This window comes from Apodemus sylvaticus, chromosome 5, assembly GCF_947179515.1.
Source record: "Apodemus sylvaticus chromosome 5, mApoSyl1.1, whole genome shotgun sequence".
Lineage (NCBI taxonomy): Eukaryota > Metazoa > Chordata > Mammalia > Rodentia > Muridae > Apodemus > Apodemus sylvaticus.
Genome location: NC_067476.1, coordinates 65311094 through 65318626, shown reverse-complemented (window position 1 = coordinate 65318626; position 7533 = coordinate 65311094). Strand labels below are relative to the sequence as shown.

The window sequence follows — 7533 nt, the reverse complement described above, 5'->3', positions numbered from 1 at the left end:
ATCTAGGAAGGCCAGAAGAGGGCATCTGTTCCCTGGAGCTGGAGTTTAGCCTGTGAATTGCTATGTGGGTGCTGGGAACCAAATTCTGTCCTTTGGAAAAGTAACAAGTACTTTTTTTTTCCTCTCCTGTTTTTGTTTTTTTTTTTTTTTTAAATATTTATTTATTATATGTAAGTACCCTGTAGCTGTTTTCAGACACTCCAGAATAGAGTGTCAGATCTTGTTATGGGTGGTTGGTTGTGAGCCACCATGTGGTTGCTGGGATTTGAACTCAGGACCTTCGGAAGAGCAGTCAGTGCTCTTAACTGCTGAGCCATCTCTCCAGCCCATGTTTTTGGTTTTTTGAGAGTTTCTCTGTATGATCCTGGCTGTCCTGGAATTCTATCTGTATATAGACCAGGCTGGCCTCCAAGTCAGCAATCTGCTTGCTTCTGCCTCTCAAGAGCTGGGATTAAAGGTGTGTGCCATCATAACACCAGCCCCTCCCCCCCTTTTTGGCAAACAGGTGTTCTTGACTGCTGAGTCATCTATGTGCACATGTTTTTTGTTTTGTTTTGAAAAAAATTTTACTTATTTTATATGAGTACACTGTAGCTGTCCTCAGACACACCAGAAGAGGTCATCAGATCACATTACAAATGGTTGTGAGCTATCATATGGTTGCTGGGAATTGAACTCAGGACCTCTGGAAGAGCCGGTCAGTACTGCTAACCACTGAGCCATCTCTCCAGCCCATGAGCAGTTTTGAGACAGGGAGTATACTCAAACTCAGTACACAGCTAGCAGTCTTCCTCCCTCCACCATATAAGTTTTGGGATTACTACATGTGCTGTCATGCCTGACTTACATAAACAAATGTTTTAAAGGTTTTAAGAGATTTAGTTACTTGTATTTTAGGCACATTAGTGCTTTGCCTATATGCATGTCTATGTGAGGGTGTTGGATCCCTTGGAACTGGAGTTACAGACAGTTGTAAACTGTCATATGGGTTCTGGGAATTGAACCTGGGTCCTCTAGAAGGGCAGCCAGTGCTCTTAACTGCAGAATCATATCTCCAGCACCAAAAATTTTTGTTACCATTTTTTTGTGGTTATCTATGTGCATGATGGAATGTGCATCTATGTGAAATCCTTACCACAGTACATGTGTGGAGGTCAGAGGACAACGTATGGAGTGGTGTTAGTCCACCTTTTATGTGGGTTTCAAGATGGAATTCAGGTCACCAGGCTTGTAGAGTCAATCACCTTTGTTTACTTACCAACTTGAGCTATCTCATCATTATTATTCATTCATAAATATGTGTGTATATGAACTACATTTTATATCTCTCTATATATACATATATATGTGTGTATGTAAACTTTTTTTTTTTTTTTTTTGTGGAAAGGATGTCACTGTAACCCTAGCTGGTCTCCAATTTGAGTCTCCTACCTTAGCCCTTCTAAGTACTGGGATTGCAGGTGCTCAGGTGCCAGGAAACTACAGTAGGTAGTAAGAGACTAGCAAGTGAGTTTGGGTATTGTTGAAGTCTGAGTCATTACTCATCTAACTGGAAGTACAGCATAGACAGATTTGGAGCCTTAGAACAGGTTCAGGTTGAACGTTCGTGGCAGCCACTAACCTTTAAATATGGAAATGTTTTAAGCAGTATAATTTAGTAATTTAGGTACTGTGAAAGTGGAAACAAGGAAAGTGGAATTAAAAGATCAAATGGGTTTGGGATGTAATTCTGGTAGTACAGACAGAAGACATTGCATTCCATTGTCAGTACTGCATGAAACAGAACGAAACAAAACAGCAGCGGGGGCAGAATGTGAAGCAAACTGGGGACTAGCAAAGAAGACTTCACTATGGATCCCAGAGCACTGGTGTGTAGCAGAACCTAGAAAAGTAAAGTGCTGCAATGGCGGTGACAGAGCCAAGGTGCAGGCTTGTCTTTCAAGAAACTTTTGTTAAGAAACAGGGTGGAGGGCTGGTAAGATGGCTTAGCAGGTAAAGGAACCTGTTGCCAAACCTGACAGAAAACTCACTCCCATAGCTGTCCTCTGACCTCTATACATGTTCTGTGGTGTGTGTGTGTCACTACTACCTCACAAACATAAAAAAACAGAAACAAACACACACCAGGGGGAAAATGCAGTAAAGGGGCTAGGATCCGAGAACAAAGCGGAAGAATGTCTTTTAGCAGATGCTTATATGTGGCAGGTTACGCCAAGGACTCGGGCCTTGATGCTAAGCCAAAACTATGCCACTGAGCTTCATCCCTGGCTCCAAAGGTCTATTTTATGAGGACAGGGAGTAAAGATAGTATTTTAATGTGAGGAGGTTAAAAAATGTATTTATTGTTATTGTTACACTGCCCGGAAAGAAAGTATTCTTTTTGCTGATTTGAACTGTGACACTGGTTTGCAATTTATAAGCATGAGAAAATCCAAGGGAAGAGGATTTGAAAGAGCATAGTGACACTAGAGAAAAGGCGCCGGTATTATCTGATATACTTGTCAGAGTAATTTATTATCCCGGCGGTGGTGGCGCAGGCCTGTAATCCCAGCACTCTGGGAGGCAGAGGCAGGTGGATTTCTGAGTTCAAGGCCAGCCTGGTCCACAGAGTGAGTCCCAGGACAGCTAGAGCTATATAGAGAAACTCTGTCTTGAAAAAACCAAATCCAAAAAACCAAAGTAATTTATTTCAAGTATGATGATCTGGATAATATATTGTTTTAGTCATCATTTTACTCTGGACTATTTTTCAGAAGTTTTTGAGTTACATCCTATTAAGCACTCCTAAGAAAAGAAAAATGGAGCTGGGCGGTGGTGGTGTACACCTGTAATCCTAGCATTTGGGAGGCAGAGGCAGGCGGATTTCTGAGTTTGAGGCCAGCCTGGTTTAGAGTGAGTCCCAGGACAGTCAGGACTATACAAAGAAACCCTGTCTCAAAAAACAAACAAACAAACAAACAAACAAAAAAACCCAAAAAAAAACAAAGAAAAGAAAAGAAGAATGGAATTCTTGCTGTGCTTTGGTACCTTTGCTCCTTTGTGGGTTCTCTTCCTCACTCCTTATCCCCCAGTTTCACCTCCTATCACTAGACACAATAGAAAGGAGAGAGAGAGAGAGAGATCCTGAATCTTTTATTTTTTATTTTTTGGTTTTTTTCTGAGACAGAGTTTCTCTGTGTAGCCCTTGCTCTCTTGGAACTTACTCTGTAGACCAGGCTGGCCTCGAACTCAGAAATCCACCCACCTCTGCCTCCTAAGTGCTGGCATTAAAGGCATGTGCCACCACTGCCTGGCTGAGTTCCTGAATCTTCATTTCTTTTTTCCTTTCTTTTTGTTTCTTCTTTGAGCACTACTACTAACAAACTACAACCAACCCCCCTGAATGACCAACAACCACCAATATCAGGGCTCTAACATTTATATAACCTCTGAAATGTTCCCAGAATTACAAACACTACACAATCACAGAAACTGTCTGGAGCTGGCAAAACCATGCCTCTGCTAATGCACTAGGCAAACACAGTTAGGGGCTGGAGAGAGTCTGAAGCAGCCCCTTATTCCTACATCTGCAATTAAAACAAAAGCATATTCTTATATTTTTGTGTTTTTAAAAGAAACCAAAATCCCTAAATTGTCACTACATCTTGGGACAGTGATTATGCTTCTTCTAGTACTCATCCAGTTAAAATTGGGCTTGACAATCAGGTAGTCCCTACTGACCCTGAGGTATTGAGTACCTCTGGTTGGATGATGGGATACTTTTTCCATTTAGTTTACTCTGGCCAAGAGACAGGATGACTCACACAGGTCTTAGTAGAAAAATTGGGCTGGCAGGATGGGTCAGTGGGTGAAAGGACTTGCTGGGTGTGACTGACAACTTGAGCTCCATTTCTGTAAGCCAAGAGAGAACCAACACCCGAAAGTTGCCTGACCTCTGTCTGCCTTCCCCTTCCCCCTCACTTACACACACACACACACACACACACACACACACACTAATAGTTTTCCTATTTAAAAAGGTAGGAAAAACTAAGAATGCTTAACTTGTGAAGGATAGAAAATAAAGCTTTAAAATCCTAGATTAAATTTGATTCATCTTAAGGAAACATTATTTTATTGGCAGAATATACTTGATAGGATAAAAGTTGTACCTCCAACTAATGGCTGAAGATTTTTTACAACTCTCTCAGACTGCTCTATTGGCCGTGCCTCCTTCTTCCTCCACGTGTGAGGCATAGGCCAGGCCTTACCACCACTCAGGAATTCTGCAACCATCCTGAGAATTTACCGCACTGGCACCTTCACCAAGGTATTGTTTTAAATAAAGTTTCACTCCTTAAAAAAAAATCAAGCCGGGCGTGGTGGCGCACGCCTGTAATCCCAGAGGCAGGTGGATTTCTGAGTTCGGGGCCAGCCTGGTCTACAGAGTGAGTTCCAGGACAGCCAGGGCTACACAGCAAAACGCTGTCTCCAAAAACAAAACAAAACAAAACAAAACAAAACAAAACAAAACAAAACAAAACAAAACAAAATCATACTCGAAAGGGCTGCAATAAATGTTGCATTGAAGCCAGTAGTAAAAATGATAAGGGATAAGGCTAGATTCTAAAGAACAAGGGGTAGATTTTTGCTTTAACTGGCTGCCTAAGGCTGAAGTGTCAAAGTTAAATCAGTAACATTTGAAGTCAAGTCAAGGAAACAACGACAGGGCTTGGAAATCACCCTGAAGGAGAGACGTTCGCTTCAGGGAAGTGGCTCGGGGATATCGTTTTGAAGGGCTGTTATGTAACAGAGCTGCTTTACAAGTGAGAGGAGAGCCCTATGGCAAAGCTACTGGGTCCGCAGCTGTCTCAGCCTAATTAGGGCAAAATGCAGAGCCGAGATCTACGGAGAGTTGGCCAGCAGCTCGCCAGGGACAGGAGCTATTCTAGAAAGACTTTCCTTTTCAGCCTGTTTTCTCAAATTGGGTGAGGTCAGGGCGCCCAGGCCTCGTGTAGTCGGCGGAGGTGTCTACGCCTCGCACCGCGCACTGCCCGGGCTTCACTCCACCGGCGAATCTAGCACTGTGAATCTAGGGACAGCAGCCGCGCTCCTTCATCTAACCCAGCCCTTGACACTACCCGCTCCTCAGACTGCTCTACTGGCCGTGCCGCCTCCTTTCCATGTGTGAGCAATCACCACTCAGGAATTCCGCCATGGTCTGAGAATTTACCCCACTGACACCTTCGCCAACGGATTGTTTTAAATAAAGTTTCACTCCTTAAAGAAAAAAAAGGGGGGGAGGGGCCTATCTAATTCTTACACCAATGAATGAAGAGGCAAGGAAGGAAGCCGGAAAGGCCAACCGGTGATTGGCTATCGTAGACCCTTGTCAGGACTGTACCAGGCTAACTCGGAGGAGGCTGGTGAACTAAGAAAGGGTATCTATCTGCTTGGTTTTTTGAGCACTTCCGGTGCATACGTACAATTTCTTTCTTAAAAGTGTCTCCTGGCTACCCTACAAATGGGAAAGCGGACCAAGGAAGAGAAAGACCTCGCCTGCTCATTTCCTCCTTCCCAATCCTGCGCAGTTCGCCATGCCCGGTCTCCCGACCATCAAGCCAGACACGACGGCCAAACGCGCGCGCTCCCGTATCACTACGTGCTTGCGGCGCCGCGCCCCTGCAGCCAATCAGAAGGCGAGGTCGCCGCGGTCGCCCGCGGTGGCGCGCACGTTCCAGAGCGGCGTGGGGGCGGGGGTTAAGGGGGGGTGAATGGAAGAGTGAACGGGGGCGGGCTCGGCGGCGCGAGCCGCATGAATGAGAAGAACGTGCCCCGCGAGAGATGTCCCACGCGCCCGCGCCTGGGAGCCAATGGGAACGCCGTGAGGGCTTCAGACCCTGGGCTGAGGGCAACGGCCGCGCGCCGGCACGGAGGCGAGCGTCGGCCGTCGGGAGCGCGCGGCGGCGGGGCGGGCGTGGAGCGTGCGGGGGCCGCGCGCTGCCTCTCAGAGGCCAGACGGCACTGCTGGGAGGCGGCGGCGACAACGACGGCGGTGACAACGACGGCGGCGGTGACGGGCGCCGCGCCGGGGGTGAGTACCGGGGACGCTGGCCCCTGCGGAACCGGAAGTGCCGGGCTAGTGAGGTGGGAGGGGAGAGTGACCTCTAGGGAAGGGGGACCGCGGAGGGGAGGAGGTTAAGGCCCTACCCCTCCTCTGGCTGTACGGGCCCCGAAACGGACGCCCGCGGAGTCCAGAGAGCCATGGCCGCCGGGGCTTGGAACCGGTTGGTCCCGGGCTGCCCAGCTGCGGAGCCGCCGCCCCTTCCTTCCCCGGCCCGCGGTTCTCTCAGCTCCGGCGGGCCCTGCGCGCGGTGGATTTGGTGTTTTCTGGGCCAGGGGTAGTCAGTTCTGTCCCCGGTGATGACTCTCGGCTCCAGCTGCCGGCTGGGAACTGTACTCCTTTCTCCGCCCCGCGGTTCAGGCCCCTCGCCCCACACTCCCCTGGTACTTAGTTTGAGCTTCGACCTGTGGTTACCTGTTCTTCCTCCCATCCATCTGCTGCTTTTCCCTGCCCCCCCCCCCCCCCAGCCAGGTGCTCCATGCTTTTAGTACTTTGTACTTTTTACAAGTAGGGCTTGCATGTATTTGACAATTTTTTTTTTTATATGTAGCTGTCTGTTCCTAGGGAGGTTTAAAGTTCCTTGTTGGCCAAATGAAACCATTAAATTAAGAAACAAGAAAGTAAAGTTATTAGAAGTAGTCGTAGAATAGATATATGTTACATTGTAGGCCATTTTTGTTATCTTGGGTTTACTTCCTGGTTAATGCCATCTTGTCCAGGATAATCTTAAGTTAGATCTCCATCCTTTTATCCCAGTGAGAGTCTGCTTTGTATCAGACAGATCTCTCCGCTGCTCATGAGCACATACAAATTCACATAGTGTTTGTAAGAATTCTGTCGCTAGGTACTTGGACACCTACGTCGATCTGTAATGGTAATTCTCGATCTCTCTCTCTATTTTTTATTTTTTGAGATAGGGTTTCTCCGTAAAGCTCAGTCTGTCCCGGATCTCACTCTGTAGTTTAGGCTGGCCTCGAACTCAGAAATCCACCTGCCTCTGCGTCCCAAATGCTGGGATTAAAGGCATGAGCCACCACTGCCCAGCTGTTCTCTTTTTTAAACTTCTACTTGGATCTTTCCTTCATAGCATGTATGCATTCTTCTATATGACATCTCTATTTTTATACATTCAAATTTAATGTTCTGTGCTATAGAGCTTGGCTATTTTAACAAATAATGCATGTACTCTTAATGGCACTGCTCCAAAGGAGCTACTTATATCAAACCTTATGAAAGTCTTCAAACTACATATCTGGAATTGTTTGTTGTTGTTTTGAGACAGGATCTCTGTACATAACCGCTGCCGCCCTGAAACTCACTTTATAAGACCAAGCTGGCCTCTAAACTCTGAGTTCTGTCTGCCTATGCCTCCCAAGTGCTGCGATTGAAGTCGAGGGCTACCACACCTGACTCTGTATTGTTTGTTTTAT

The 7533-nt window shown here is 46.5% G+C and overlaps 1 protein-coding gene across 1 annotated transcript in view; it reads left to right on the top strand.

Moving 5' to 3' along the window:
- The first annotated feature begins 5785 nt into the window (after positions 1 to 5785).
- Positions 5786 to 7533, top strand: part of Zdhhc5 (zinc finger DHHC-type palmitoyltransferase 5) — a 28475-nt gene continuing 26727 nt past the window's right edge. Inside the window, exon 1 of the mRNA XM_052182824.1 lies at positions 5786 to 6073. The gene's annotated coding sequence lies outside the window, so the exon portion shown is untranslated. The remainder of the gene's footprint in view (positions 6074 to 7533) is intronic.